Genomic DNA, 17188 nt, shown 5'->3' with positions numbered 1-17188 from the left:
TTTAAAAAAACAATAAGGTTTAAAAGCTGACCAATAGCAAATTTGTTGCACTGCTCAACTTTAACAATTTTAAACTGCAAATATTCTTTTTTAAGCTTGGTTTGATCAAAACAGTCTTGTTCTCGAAATTATTAACTTTTTTACCGCCAGGCCATAAGGCACATATTTGTAAGTGACAGCCAAAGATACCGACATGGGTGGAAGCTTAGATAAAGGCGCCAAATTGTTAAAATTCAATTACATGTGGGTTGAAAATATAAAGAATGAAACTGTAAATATGTTATGTGTCAATAGCTGTGTATTAAGCCTCGGAACATTGCTGTACAAGTTTAGTTGTGTAGGAAGTTATCTCGAGTCTGGGCGTTGGGCTTTTGAACGTTTGCTTCAAAATAAGAGTAAACAACATTTTTTCTTGTTATCAAATTTTTTTGAAATATCTTAGGATATTGAAGTAAACCTAAAATGTTTCTTGTCAAAAATGTTTATATTTTTCTATTTTGCATTTAATTAAAAATTATTTTAGCGAGTTAAAAACTAATATAATGATTTAACAAATCTACTAATTTATTTATTTGACAACTTCAAAATGTACTTTTAAAAGAATCACTACCCTCAGTATGATATGATATACTGATATACCCTATTGAAATGATACATTAAAAATAGCTGAGAGTTTTTATCATTTTAGCAATAATGTATGTATTGCTGTGTCATAAACTTAATTGAGCAAATGATATACCTGTATAATATTAAAAATTGCTTGTATAAATTTATATAAACACTGCAAAATCTAAATTTTACACATAAGTAATCAGGTTTTTTACTTATATACTACGATAATTTCCTAAGAATAAACATTAAATATATGTACTGCATTAGATTAACAATCGTGTGCATAAACTAAACCACACATGGCTTTATGTACATCTGCGAGGAGGACTTAGAGTATTCACTGCCTCTAAATATTGTGACTATACAGTAAATTGTTGTATAAACATAACATGTCTATAATATTCTTAAAGAGCATGTTGTTCAGAATAAACATTTTTCTTTTTATCATTACTACAATATTTGGATAGTTTCATTCTGCTGATATTTTTACCCAAACAAGTACTTTATATTCAGGTGTGATTGTTTCAACGTTATAGGACGCGGTGTTCATGGCCGTTTAGATTGGCTTAGGTTTACGTTGTTTATCATTACTACAACATTTGGATAGTTTCATTCTGCTGATATTTTTACCCAAACAAGTACTTTATATTCAGGTGTGATTGTTTCAACGTTATAGAACGCGGTGTTCATGGCCGTTTAGATTGGCTTAGGTTTACGTTGTTTATCATTACTACAACATTTGGATAGTTTCATTCTGCTGATATTTTTACCCAAACAAGTACTTTACATTCAGGTGTGATTGTTTCAACGTTATAGAACGCGGTGTTCATGGCCGTTTAGATTGGCTTAGGTTTACGTTGTTTATCATTGCACAGTGTTCAAATGCCTATTTTGTCGTCAATACAGATTATAGTACAAGCATAAATACGAGATTAATATACATATACAAATTAACATGTCACATATATTCTAGTGGATGGATGGGTTGTTTAGGCCAATTGTAATTATGAAAATGTGTTTAATAATGTAAACAGTTATAAAATAATAATGATGCAATGAGTGTTCCATTGTATGCAAATAATTTTGTACTCTTATTTTAAAAATAAACCCCAAAATTTCAAATTGTTCCATACTTCTTATCCTTGGTAGTAAAAAAGTTCAAATTCAAAAGGTTTCAGTTTAAAATTATAAATTGCAATTAGAGTTTAATGTGCTCCTTTTGTTTGACCTATTGGTTGACGATATCTAGCCACGAGTCTAAAACATTTCAAAAATTTAATAGTATACAGTTGTTCAGGCTAACTTTGATCCCCTCCGCCTTTTTCCTTGCAATAAACTCAATTTTAATTATATGTAGCTTTTAATTTGATTTAACCATTTCCGATCTGTATTGTGTTTTTAGGAAATGTCCTCTCGGGTCTGTTGGCCAGCTGCCATTTATCAACTAGGTCGGTGACATTCCACATGGGTTTGTCCTCCCCAGTCTGTTGGCCAGCTGTTCTGGCCATGGCTGCCGCGCAGTCAACTCTGATCAAACAACGCCATTGCACTCAGCCAGGTTTGAACCTATTTTCATACTTACCTCGTATTGAGGACAAGGTAAGGGGTTTTTAAAAATTAAAAGGACAAGTGGGTTTTAAATGACAATAATGTAATTGACTTATAAAATTAAAGTCCCAGGCTTTACAATTGTAAATATTTAGAATAAAATAAAATAAGTACATACATTTATAATTAATGTTAAAAAAAGTTGGAAAAAATTTTTACATTATCTTTTGGCAATTTTGAATAGAAATTAATTTTTTTTTTTTAATTTGTTCAGTGTGATATATCTCAAAGCACATTCCGGGACATAGTCCAGGCTTGTTTTGACAGGTTTTACAAAATAATTTGGTACGTTTTCTAGCTCCTGGTGTGTTCCTGTCACTGCACACTGCACAGTCTTTCGTTTGTCTATTTTCAAGTGGGTACATCAAGTGGAGTGTGCCGTCTAATCGTTGTTCTTCTATTATGTCTGATGGTCTGCGTTTGTTGTTGTTTTTTACTGCTGCTGTTAATTGTTTGACAAGTTTCTTCCTAAATTGTCTTTGTTGCACTTGTTCTTTTTTGGCTTGTTGATGTTATATAAGATCAACGAATTGACTATGCCGGTTTCGAGCAGCCAAAAGAATATCTTACGCCACCACTTGATGGTATTTCTAATGAATGCATATGAGGATATGTACTGATCGGTTAGATCCACACCACCCATATGTTCATTATACATACAGATCACAGTTGGTTTTACTACATTCTCTACAATATTGCCCTTTTGTATTCTCCTCACAGTCTGTGTTGATGCATCATAGAGAGTAGACAGCATGGTCACGTCATTAACGTCTTTCCAAATTAATACAGAAAACTTATTCTCTTTACGATAGGCCTTTATGTCTCCTTTCTTAAGTTTAATTAGTGGTCTTACCTGTTTGTGTTTATTTATTTTTGAGTGGTTAACCTTTCTCATTTGCCTTATTTGACATGGTAATCCTTTTCTATTGCGCATGATAGTACCAGTGATGTGTATTTTTTTGTTATACAGTTCTGACGCTAACTGTAAATTAGTATAGAACCTGTCTGTGTAAATATGTAAACCTTCACATGTGCCATAGTCTTGCTCCAGTTTTTGGACTAAGTGCAATACAATCCTACTTGTAACACCTAGATCTTCTCGGGGCATATTAACAGTGGTATATTTTCCTAAATAGGACTCTAAAGCTAAAATATACCCTGACTTTGATTCGGACATTACAAAGATCTTAACCCCCCCCCCCCATTTGTTGGGCTTGTCTTTATTGTATACTTTGAAATGTACTCGGCCTTTGAAAGCTACTGTGCTCCCATCTACGCTGACGTTATGTTCAGTAACATAGAATTTCCTGAACTTCTTATCCAAATATGAGACTACTCTACGGACTTCCCTGACCGTGTAATGGTACCTGCTACTGGACCAGTCATTGGGGGACTAATGTGCAGATTCCAGAATATCTGCCTGAATCTGTTTTTGGAGAAGCTATTTTTAAAAAAGGGCTGAAAATCGATGTAGTCATCAGAGAAGTAATCTTGTAATTCAGGTTTGGGATTCAACCCCATATTAATGAGTACTCTCAGAAAGGCCTTTAGTTCTGGAAGAATGACGTCCTTCCAGGTCCACCAAATTGAATTTTTTCTTAAAGGGGCATTTTTAAGTATTTTCTCCCTTGCATAACGATTTGTCTCAATCATTATTTCAGTTAACAATTCGTCCGTAAAATATAATTGGAAGTATTCCATCTCAGTTGTAGGCATTGAACCTGTAGGTGGCTTGAAGCCTGGTGTGTTAGTATAATTAAATTGGTCAAAACTTACATCATTTGCTGTCCGTTCCCTCCAGCCATCCTCATCCTCTTCCTCGTCACCTTCATCCTGTTGATCACTGCCTCCACCTACCTCAGCTTATTCTTCGTCCTGGACTTGGTCTCCTTCATCTTGATTGTCGGTCAACACATCATCTTCTATAGATTTATTGGGTTGTTGTATTAAACATTCTGCTGCATTGTCAACATGTCTATCAGTATTTACACAATCAAAAATGTCACTAATATCACCCAATTCATCTACAAGTTCTTGTTCGAACACTTCTTCGATATTAGAATTGATGTCACTTTCGTGATCAGAATCACTAGGACAACCATTATCTTAGCACCTCGTATGTCATCAGAATTGTCAGCAATATTATTGCTCATATTTGTAAATGAATAGTTTCAATATAATAACTTGTTTACAAATCAATATACTGTCTCAGAAGAAAAAAAACAACACAACACTTATAGGCCTAATATTTACATTTATTCACATTAAACACACTTATTTATACTTAAACTTACTGCACTATTTAAATATAAGATATTTATATTACAAAACTCGCGTTTATTTTAGACTAAATATATTAAAAAACTCGACGAAAGAAAGATGTGAAATGATAACAACACAAGAGTGAGAGCACGTGTCTTTTACATTTGACACAGTGAAGGAAACGAGCGGAAGCACAGTACCAACGTAACAGAAGCAAATTTAATATAGTTTCTAAGAGTTCCAATAGATCGCAGCACTAACCAGACATAAGAGTATATAACAACAAAATTATAAAAAATGTCCACCTATACTGGCCATCAGACAGTATTGGGAAAACGTACTTGTCCAGCAGTGGTGGACAACGGACCGCCGGGGATAAAACATGTGGTCGCATTGCCGACGTGACGGTGTCATGGCGGTGGCCAGCAGAGCTGGCCATTGGACTACAGAAGACAAATTATGTCATAACAACGTCGAGCTGCATAGTCCAGCACAGCTGGCCAACAGATCGGAAAGGGTTAATTGTTATGCTCACAGTTATATATCGTATAAATAAGTTAGATTACTAGAAAGTTAATAAACTTCTTTAAAAATGGAAAAATTAAGGGGGTCAAAGTTATACTGTGCTGTGGTAAACTTTGACCCCTTTGTAATATTTCCATTTAAATATAATATTAACAGATGTGTGCTTGCTTGGGAACAACATTGACCCCTTTCTTTAGTTACCAATAAACATTAAAAAGAACAATTTCAAGCAAGTTACACATTTTCACCAAGTTTAAAACAAATCTTAATCAGCGTCTACCATGCCACGTCCACCTAATGCCTTTTAAAGGATAAATTTAAATAAAAACTTCTGATTGTTTTAAAGACACTTTGTTATAAAAACGATATTAAAAGTTGTTTGTACTAAGTAAATACACAGTAGAGAATTTTTAATATTTAAATACACCACTCTGTGTTCAAAAACTCATCGTCAATCCTGTAGTCACCTCTAGTAGTCACAGGTAATACCGCTGAAGGATCAATTTTTTAAATCAAATCTTCAAGATAAAATATTTCTACCTCACGACCAGTATCTTCTTCAGGCCATCTCCAATATTTACCATTTTTACTCATGGCATTAACTTTAATTTTTATATTTCCGGCTGAGTCGTCAGTTTCAAAACCTGTTATTTGCCCGGGAAAGTACGAGCCTTCATAATGGATTATAACAAAGTCATTTTGAACAAACTTTTTAAAGGTGATACATTTGAATTTGTTAGTTGAATATTTTGTTCTGAGTCTATATCAGATAGATCAGAATCAAAGGGGAATTCTTCTTCACTATCAGCTTTTTTCTTGCCCTTCTGGTTTTGTTTTGGATTTGTACTTCCAGTACTTGTACTCTTCTTAAGTTTTGATTTTATTTCTTGATTACTTTTCCTTTTCTTACCTTTTTCTTCTTCTGCCTTTTCTCTGTTCTCAACATACATCTGGACTTCTTCATATGACACACTTTTTCCAGGTTCAACTGGCAATTGAAATCGTTTCCCTCTTTTGCTGGGGATAAGTAAATGGGCCTTCATATCTTCCAAGTATTGTTTAAAATTCTCACCTATAACTTCAGGCAAGTTTTCCTCCTTGCGCCTTTTGGGTCTGTGGATGGTTTTAGTTTTTCAACACCCTTTCTCTACAAGTTGGAATTATTCCTGTAGCAGAAAATCCCTGTATCGTATTCCAAGCTTCATTATTTTTAAAAGTTGATCCTTCTAATGTTTTTTAATCAGATAAGTAAAAACACTATTTGGAATTGTTATACATTTTCTCCCAAATGGAGTATCCCTCCACTCTCTTAAAATTTCCCGCCAGTGAGTTTTAAGAGTAGCAAAATAACAAACGTCAAGCGGTTGCAATAAATGCGTTGAATTGGGTACCAAAAAAATTAAGGATATATTGTTTTCTTTGCATGCTTTTAGCACATTCAGGCGTGAGCTGACAAATTGTCACCAATTATGACTTTCTTTCCTACAAGATGTCTTAATCTGGGTAGTAAGTGTTGGAGAAACCAATCCTCAAATATTTCTAAATCTACCCATCCACTTTTAGAAACATTCATTCTAGACCCCTTGGGTCCATTGAGAAGCCAGTCAGACATTTTATCTTTTGCTTTAAAAACAAAATATGGTGGTATTGTTGATCCAGCTTCATTTCCACAGTGCGTGACAGTAAAACAAGACTTTGTTGAGTTTATTACGATTTCAGGATGTTTAGTACCTCTCCTTAACAAAAGTTTAGTTCTCTAAGGATCATCATGGAATCCGCTTTCATCAAATTTAAAGATATTTTTAGGTGGGACATCATTTAATTCTGTTTCTAAATTATCAAAAAATAAATTTATATTCTGAATTGATTTGGGCTCTTTTTCTTGAGATATTTTGACCAAATACTATTTTTAAGTCTGGATGCCGTGCCAGATGTTGGTTGACCCAATCCCACCCAGGTAATTTTTATTAAAAATGGGCACAGTACGCTTTTGACTATTTAAATAGTTTCTTATGATAAATCTAAGATCTGTCATTGAAATTGGTAATCCAATGTCACTTAAGGCTATTGCATGCTCTTTGAAAATGAGCTCTTCTTTGGATGTAAATACTGGAGGCCGACCAACATTTTTACTATGCTTACCTTTTATTTTGATTTTTAAAGTATTACGAGGTATACCATATGATTTGACAGTAAACAGTGCTTGATCAGTAGTGCAATGCCGATAACTCTTGGGTCCAATTCTTTTCATCTGTTACCTTAAAGGTGTACCACAACTAGAGGGAAACAGTCAAGTCGTTTTCTATGCAGAAGATGCAAATCTAAAAATATTGGCCAGCTCCAAAGAAGGAATTGAAATTCTATGTAGTTTAACCCTGCATGAGGCGCGTGGTGTAAAAATGACCGCACCAATTACAAAACTCGTTGCTACTTCGATGCTATTAGGCTGTGGCCCCCCTCCCTCACGCACATCCATCCCCACCATGTTGTGCGAGTGTACGCCGACTGCCGCTCAGTTCGAGTCAGGCGTTTGCCCAGTGAGGAGTGTTGTTTGTCTAGTGCGGTCACTTTTAGGCCACGCGCCTCAATAAGTTAGCTTAATAACTATAGTTTTTACGCTCAGTGACGAAACAGTTTTTGTAAAGAAAATCATTTTCTCAATTATTATTCATATTTATGTCAAGTAATAAATAAAAAGAAAAAATGGGTGAAACAGAGCGCCTACGGTTAGAAAACCTGCTAAAAAGTGTTGAGAAAGAGGAGATAGAAAGAGCAAAAGTTTTAGATGAGAAAAGAGAAAATTTTCGGAGACTTTTATTTTCTGATGATGACAATGCTCAAGAGCAAGATTATGAAGACAGAGAAGCACCTATAGAAAGAGAAGGTTCAGAAAATTCAGAGGACGAAGTTGAATTACATGATAGTGACAGTAGGTCAGAAGTATCTCTTGAAGATATAGAAGAGAGAACAGAAGAAAATGTTACCTCTAATGAATCAAATGAACAAAGACACAGTGTTATTACAATTCAGGAAAGAACTAATGATGAAGAAAATATAAATAATGAGATAAACAACATGCGACAAAGGAATATTATTTATAGAAGAGACAACGAAACTCAGTGGAATGTCCACATGTCAGAGGAATCACTGCGTGGACGTATAAGGCGCCATAACATAATTAGAGCTGAAAGAAGTGGTGTTCAGTTACCATGCCCAAAAGGAGCTGCCAGAAATGTTAAGACTCCATTAGAATCCTGGAAATTATATTTTCCAGACGAATTTACTGAGAAAATTGTTGAATACACTAATATTTGGATAGCTAAGAATCGAAATAACTATAACAGGCAGAGAGATGCAAGATAAACTGATAGCACAGAAATAAACGCTATGTTTTGATTACTGCTTTTAGCAGGAATGGTAAAATCTTCAAGAACAAACTTAGAAGATCTATGGTCTTCGGATGGTTTTGGCATAGAAATGTTCCGAGTAACTATGTCAATCAAAAGATTCAAGTTTTTGTTAAGAGCGATACGGTTTGATAAAATTAGGACGAGGAGGCAAAGAAAACAATATGATAATATCGCGCCTATCCGAGAAGTTTTTGAGAGCTTCGTTCAACAGTGCAAAATCAACTATTCCCACAGTGCTTATGTTACAATAGACGAAATGCTTGAAGCTTTTCGGGGACGTAGCTCCAAGCTTAAGCAATATATACCTAACAAGCCTGCCAAGTACGGCATCAAGCTGTTTACACTGAGTGACTCAAGAACTTATTACACATCCAACTTGGAAATATATCCTGGGAAACAACCCCCAGGGCCATTTAAGTTGAGCTACTGTCCTTTAGATGTCACCCTTAGATTGATTGCTCCTATATCTGGTACTCGTCGTCATCTTACAGTTGACAACTGGTATGGTTCTATCCCTTTGGCGAAGCAGCTTTTACATCACCATAGGATAACAGTAGTCAGCACCTTAAAAAAAAAACAAGAAAGAGATACCTCCTTCATTCATCAATAACAAAAAAAGCCACAACATTCTAGTTTATTTGCCTATCAGGACGACACAACACTCTTATCATACATACCAAAGAAAAATAAATGTGTTCTCCTGGTATCTACCCTCCACCACACTGATTCGATTAATGAAAGCACAGGAGAGAAACAGAAACCAGACATTTTAACTTGTTACAACAAGTACAAAGGTGGCGTTGACACCGTAGACCAAATGAAGTCCCTGTACTCTGTGGCGAGAAAAAGCAACAGACGGCCACTCACGATATTTTTTTCCCTGATGAATATTGGTGGTATAAACGCCTACATAATATTGCAAACTAATGTCACAGATTTTGGTAACAGAAGAGTATTTCTAAAAGAGCTAGTGAAAGCTCTATGCAGGGAGCAAATGATCAAACGAGCATCTTTACCAACATTGCCTACCACAACTTTTAGGTTTGGTAATAGACCAACAACTAAGTTGGACAAATCATGTAACAATGATATTGCCAAGAATTTCATCTTGTTTGTATGCCCTTCGCAAAATGTCCTTGATTTGCAGCTCAAAACACTGAAAATAATTTATTTTGCATACATACATTAAATAATTTTATTTGGCATAAGCCTTTATGGTGGGATTACAAATAAAAATATAGACTCTTTTTTAAAGACTCAAAAACAGGCCATAAGAATCATTTTAAGATTGGGTCATAGTTATTCAGTTAAACAGCATTTTCTATATTAGGAATACTGACTGTGTATATAGTCTTTAACCCTTTCAGTCCCGAATTATTTTTTTGTCCAAAAAAAATTCTTTTTCATTAAAAACCTGTTCTTTGGGGTTGTTTGAACACACATATGTAATTTTTAGTTTAAATTTTTTTTTAATTGATTTTTTGGGTATGTCCATCTACATGGACAGTGGGACTATATGAAAGTGAAAGGGGGACCATTTAAATTTTAAGTAATCACATTGAAAGGTCTCCTTTTTAAAAAAAATGACTAAATGGGAGGCTTGAAATAACACAAAACAATTCTACAAGAAGTATAACATATTTTATTATTATTATTACAATACCCTTACATTTCAAATAATTAAACAAAATTGCAAAAACATCGAAATTAGATGATAAAAAAATCATAATTTGACATACTTTATGTGTGATACATAATAAAACAATTTCTGTATGACAAAAGGCATAAATGTACTTAGCACTTTGTACAAAAGACATGGGTTTTTTTCCTTTGCAATTCTGGTTCTTACAACGTGTAGCCTCTTTTTTCGAGTCAACTTCTGGCAGATGGTCTACCGTATCTCGACGTATGGCTTTGGAGGGTTGGACTTCTTCCCTGGTCCTTTCCTTTGAAGTAGAATGTGAAGGGAGGTCTTCTGTGGATGCAGGCCTTCCCCTTTTCTTCCTTATGGTTGCTGTTTGTCCAACATTTATAAGGTGGTCACTTATACTAGTACGGAATTTTAGTAAGTCCATAATATTTCTTTTTTCAATGTTATTCATTTTACAATCAATTTTGTATTCAAACCATGAATTAACTATTGCTAAATCAATAGCGTGAGTAATCATTCTCAGTGTCCATTTTTTTGATTTTATGAATGTCCGATAGTAGCTAAGCAGCTGGTCCAACTTGTCCACACCTCCCATGTTTTCATTATATAGTTTAGTTATTTCAGGCATTTCTACTTCAACATACTCTTTTTCCTTTTTATCCCACCTTCTAACAGTAACTGGAGTTCCTGAGGCAATAAAATTAGATGCCATGTTGACAAGTTTGTTGTCAAACCAACTAATTAGTGCGACTTAAAACCCTCATACATGAATACATGGGTGCAAAACTTTATAATAATCTGCCTTCTAGCATTCAATCAGAGCCACATTTAAATAAATTTAAAGTCCTTCTGAAGCAGTATTTAATAAAAAAGAGCCCTCTATAGCCTGGAAGAGTTTTTAGAGCCGTGTATAATACTTACTTAACTTTCTTTAACTTAATTAGTCACATTTAATATACCAAAGATACATAAGCAAAAAATAAACAACTTTGATATTTTGATACACTTAACATATAAATAAATAAGACAATATTAACTAAATAAAAATATAACTAACAATTTAAAAATGCATTATCTACAATTAATACATTATTACCATTAAGACTACTTTTATATTAGATAACTGGCACAATATTTTGTATTATTTTATAAATCTGTACATTATGTGACACAATAATTTTGACACTGTTCTATGTACAATACCTGTACTGTCTTTTGAATAAAGAAATTTTGAATTTGAATAATAAATAAAAAGTTAATAACAAAATTATACGCCAGATCGCGCCAGTGACGAATTTAAATCATCTAATGCATTTTAAATATTATTTAAACACTGCTATGTAACCAACCTTAATGAACAAAGCTATGAATGTTTTCACATAAGTTACTTTAAACTGATAGGCTTCCTTGACATTGTGATATGGCATTTTAACAATGGTTTTTGGAAAAACAGAGAATTGAACAAACCTCAACAATTCATTCTTTCCCTGGCTAAGCTCCAAAAAACTTTGGAATGTTGCATAACCTTAATAAGTATTTCCCTACGTATGTGTATATTTTCTTCATCAGGACAACAAAACAAACAACTATGTCCCTGGAAATATTTTAATACTCATAATAGATTAAAGAAAAAGTAGATGTCCGTGAACTGCATAATCGAGTGTTTCTAGAATTTGATCGAGAAAATATTGCAAGCTGAAATGTGACATAGTAAGTGAATTTAAACGTTCTGAAGTAGGCACTTTTTAACCGAAGTAGGCTTCTCGGTCCTACGTAAGTGTATATTTTTACTTCGTCAGGACAACAAGGTAAACTCTACTATGGTACTGGAAATATATATGAACCTGAAATATATGATAAGGACTGGAAATATACGCTTTTCGCCCGAAGTAAGTTTCCAAGACTTGTGTGATCCGAGATTTGTGTTTTCTTGATCGGGATGACAAGGCAGATTCAGCAGTGACGTTATGTATATACTTAATGAACCAGAAATGCTCTTACACGCGTCAAACATGATATAATAATTGAGTTAAACTCTGATATTATTTAACATGAACTTAAATAATATCTACTTTATTTACCCTGATGTATGCCTACTTACGTTTTAAAATGTGTATAGGACTCCTATCATATTTGCTTTTACTAAGTAATATAAGCACTTCAGTACTTAAGATTGCGTGCGAAGCCGCGGGTAACAGCTAGTTAATTATAATACATCTTTATTTACTGAAATAACACATAAATATAACAAAAGCATACTGTAACACATAATAAAGTAATACATTACTAAGACTCCTCTTTCGCAAATACATTACATAAAACATAATAAATAAAGGACTATTTTTAGTAGTCTCATACTAAACTTTTTGACAACGATATGATCAAAGCATTTATTAGTGTGAAGCCGAGGGATATTGCTTTCCAAGGTAAGGCATTAGAATTGTTGGAATCATATCTCTCTTGTCGTGGTAGAAATCAAGTTTAAAACACAAATTTTCATTAAATCAGCTTTTTCATCATTACAAACAATTCGTTATTAGTACCTCAAATTTTGTGTTATATAACAGGACTACCACAAGTAACCACTGATCTAAATAATGCAATATATCTATGCTGATGATGCTAACCTAATAGTAATTTGAGGAAATTGACTATATAGAGAGCTCAGCACAAGAGAATCTATTATCGCTAAACAAATTCTTTATGCAGAAAAATCTTCTTATTAATGGCTCAAAAACAAATTACGTCTCATTTTTCATAAAGCATTGTAAAACTAACTGGGAACATAACTTACAAATTAACAACATACAAATACGAGAGATGGAGAAAACACGTTTTCTGGGACTTATTATTGACAAAAATCTAAGCTGGGATGTGATCATATCATTTACATAAAAAAAAATACTCTGGAATATATGCCTTACAAAGAATATCTTTTAGTTGTAATTTGGAACTAAAAAATAATTTACTTTTCTCTATTGCATTCCCATGTTTTGTATGGAATATCTGTGTATGGGGCAATCACCAAGGAAAACTTGGATATTGTTCTCAAACTCCAAAAAAGGAGTATTAGAATAATGAAAAAAATTGAAAACAAATCATAATGTTAAAGACCTTATTAAAGGGCTTGAGATTTTTACAAAATTCCTGTAACCTATATATATATATATATATATATATATATATATATATATATATATATATATTTGATAGTATAAAATATGTAAAAGATAACAGCCATTCCATGTTAAGAGTGAGTCATAAGTATAGTACAAGATGTAGTATTACATTGGACAAACATAGACAACAGTTTTATGAGAAAAATTTTACATACTTTCTCATAACATTTTTACATTTTACTAAATACATGGAAAAAAATTTTAATTAATATTCTATTTATACAAATTGTATACATGAATGATTTTCAATTGGATTCAATTCAATGCATACATTTTATTAAAAAAAAAATACCCTAAATGCCCCAATGGTTGGGTTTCTGCATAGGGGGCAATGTGGATTAACCTGATATCTGGGCAGTGTATCTGCACAATCATTACATAAACACGTGTGGCCACAGGGAGCGACCATATGTGTAGATCGCTGTGACAGACACACTGCACAGATCTGGGGAAAAGAAAGTGAATCTGCCGCAACTGGGACTACTTCTTCCTCTTCATCATCCACAGGTTCAAATGCTGCAGCAGCGACATGTGGTACCTGGAATGAACGACGAATTCAATAGAAACAAACATATATTCTATATTCAATAGAAACAAACATCTTTATGTTGTTTGGGGTTAATGAAAATTGTTGGTGATATGGAGGTGACATTTACTATCTTCAATATTGATTTTGATATCAGTGTTTATACCTGGTTTTCAAGTGGAGGGGGCATGTCCGGTCGAGGCAGGGCAGGAACTGCAGCAGTGACAGGTGGTACCTGGAATGAACGATGAATTCAATAGAAACAAACTTATATAAACATCTTTATGTTGTTTGGGGTTAATGAAAATTGTTGGTGATATGGAGGTGACATTTACTATCTTCAATATTGATTTTGATATCAGTGTTTATACCTGGTTTTCAAGTGGAGGGGGCATGACCGGTCGAGGCAGGGCATGAACTGCAGGAGCAGCGACATGTGGTACCTGGAATGAACGACGAATTCAATAGAAAAAAACTTATATAAACATCTTTGTGTTGTTTGGGGTTAATGAAAATTGTTGGTGATATGGAGGTGACATTTACTATCTTCAATATTGATTTTGAAATCAGTGTTTATACCTGGTTTTCAAGTGGAGGGGGCATGACCGGTCGAGGCAGGGCATGAACTGCAGGAGCAGCGACATGTGGTACAGTAGACTCCCGTAAGGTTCGGCCACCCATCGTGTCCGGACCCTATGCCGAACTTAAAAGCGCCGAACTAACCGATGCCTATTTTAAAAAAAGCCCATTTATTGTTGCAAGGGTAATTTTTTTCAATAAAAGGTTATGAAATAAACCGTAAATTACCCTTTCCAAACATTACCAACACAGAATTAACTACTAAACTAAGTTTAAATTTCTACTTACAATAAAACACGGTAATACTCGCAATATGTTGGGAATCATGCGTGTAGGAATCAAAACACTTGCACATAGAATACAACACAGAGAAAAACTCTTTATTTAACAAAACCACAGACCTAATGAAATAAAATAAATAATACAGTACTGCACTGTACATTGGTGGTTTATAGCTTCTTACGACTTAAAATAATCTGTTCACTTTGTTTCTGAATTTTTTTGTTTCTAATGATTTTTATGTGCCAAACTCAACGCACTTCTTAAAAAAATTACATCGACTGCATTTGGCTTCTTTTTGCTGTTCGATGTAAGTAGCTCCAGTTTGCAAAGCTGGCTTTTCCTATCAGCGTGGCTCATTTTATTTTCCTTCGTCTCCTCTTCAATCTCATCTGCACCATCTGCGTGTTATTCATGCTCGTTGGTCCTGCGAATGACACACTCGACTCGACGATTTCGTCAACATTCAGAACCCGTGTCTAGCACCTTTTCCATGTTGACCACTCCAAAACAATCTACTTCACAATGGGACCACAGTTCGGTAGTTTGCTGAAAGGTCGTGCAAATTAAAGCATGCATTGTCAATCAGTTTCGCATCAAGAATTTGTTTGGCTCATCTGCTGTTGTGTTGTTTTGACTACGCTATCTTATCTTCTATATTTGGCCAAAGTTTTTTCCAAGACTTTAACAAACGTGGGATGGTGTATTTCGTCGTATGCCTTGGCCGACATGTACACACATCTTCATGTTAACTGACCTTCAACACTTTGGTAAGGTCTAAGCTGTCAATCAGTCTCCAGTTTGAAAGAACTTCCGAAGTAGCCTTACGACGATTTACTTCCTCTTGAAAGCACTCAAATGACCCCTGGTCCATCGGCTGTGAAGACTGTTACTTAGGGTGTAAGGAACAGCTAGTTTAAATTTCTTTTCATCGTCACACTGAAGAGTTCAACATGAGTAGGCGCGTTGTCAAGAATAGAAGTGCTTTGGCGGGGAGTTTCGATTTTGCCAATGTTTTTTTTCACTTGGAAACAAAATTCGCATACAAACCATTCTCTGAACAAGTACGTGTCCATGCCACGCTGATTTCGTGTGAACCGACGATAATACACTGGGAGAGCGTCCATGATTAAGTTCTTAAACGCTCTCGGTTTTTGCTGCTTTGCCAATGACAAATAGGGTAAACTCATGGAGTCCCCGAAGCATTTGAACACAAGGCGAACTGTTATCCTGTCTTTGCTGGTTTTAAAACCCTGAGCATACGTTTCTTAGCGGGGGCAAATGTTTTTCCTAGGCAGAAGTTTAAAATTAACCCAGTTTCGTCAATGTTGTATATTTGCTCTGCAAAGTTTTTCTATCATCGAAATTTTTAAAAATCTGCAGAAAAGCCCCCCACCCCCCCCCGGGTTTTTTTGGGGGCCCCCCCCGGGCTGTTGGGTATGCTGTAACGTTCTCACCATAAACTCCCAATAAAATGTACGCCGTGTCTCTTTTTTCCAACGAGAGAAGCCATCCATCACTAGCCCGAAACGCCTCTTCTGTGTTGAAGCTTTGAGTTAAGAATCATTGGCCTTTTTCTTTTAATATTGGTCCACTAATGGCGTTCCTCGTCTTCGTTCTGAAGAACCACAACCATAGAGCATCTTCCATTCCACCCAATTTCGTGTTTGGCCTTCCTTAGTGTGGCAACGCTTTTCTAGAACTTTGCGGTATCAATTTGAGTAAAAAGCCTTCAATACATTTTTTCTGTTGCGTGTCGCCAGTCGTGACTGTACTTTTTGCCCACGTTTAAATCCTTGCAAATACATTGCACGGATTCTCATATTGTCTAATCTCGCTCCGAGCCTTGTAGTCTCTTCTGTTTACATTCTTTTTGATTTTCGTTTGTTTTTTTTGTTTTTTTTTATGTTTGTTTGTTTTCTTTTTTTTTTTTGTTGTTGTTTGTTTTTCTCAAATCTGTTGTTGCGTTTATTTTTTTTTTTTGGTTGTTTGTTGTTTCTTCTGTTGTTTTGTTGTTGTTTTGCCGTTTCTTTTCTGACTTTCCTCTGTTTTTGGTTTGTGTTTCCTTTTTTTTTTTCTTTTTTTTGTTTTTTTATTTTTGTGGTTTAGTTCTTGTTATTTTTTTTTGGTTTTTCTCTTTCTGTTTCCGTTTTGTTTTTTCGTTTTTTTTGAGTTCTTTTTTGCTTTTTTGGTTCTTGATTTTATTGTTTTGTTTGTATTTTGTTTTTTTTTTTTTTTTTTTCTCTGTTTTGTATTTTTTTTGTTTTTTTTACTTTGTTCTTTTTGTCTTATTCATTTTGTTTTTGTTTCTGTTTTTTTTTAGGATTTGCTTCTTCTTTTGTTTTTTTATTTTTTGCTCTTCGGCTTCTTTTTTATTGTGTTTTTTTGTTTATTCGTATTTTTTGTTTTTTTTTTTATGGTTTTTTTTTTCTTTTCGTTTTGTTCTCATTGGACTTGGTACATTACGTTTACGCATTTCACACTCATTTTAAAACAGATTAAAACACATGCAAAACAGTTTTTGTTCAAAACACACACGTGAGCCACACACACAAAA

Source organism: Homalodisca vitripennis, unplaced genomic scaffold (genome assembly GCF_021130785.1).
Source record: "Homalodisca vitripennis isolate AUS2020 unplaced genomic scaffold, UT_GWSS_2.1 ScUCBcl_82;HRSCAF=1017, whole genome shotgun sequence".
NCBI lineage: Eukaryota > Metazoa > Arthropoda > Insecta > Hemiptera > Cicadellidae > Homalodisca > Homalodisca vitripennis.
Note: the sequence above shows the minus strand (reverse complement) of the source record.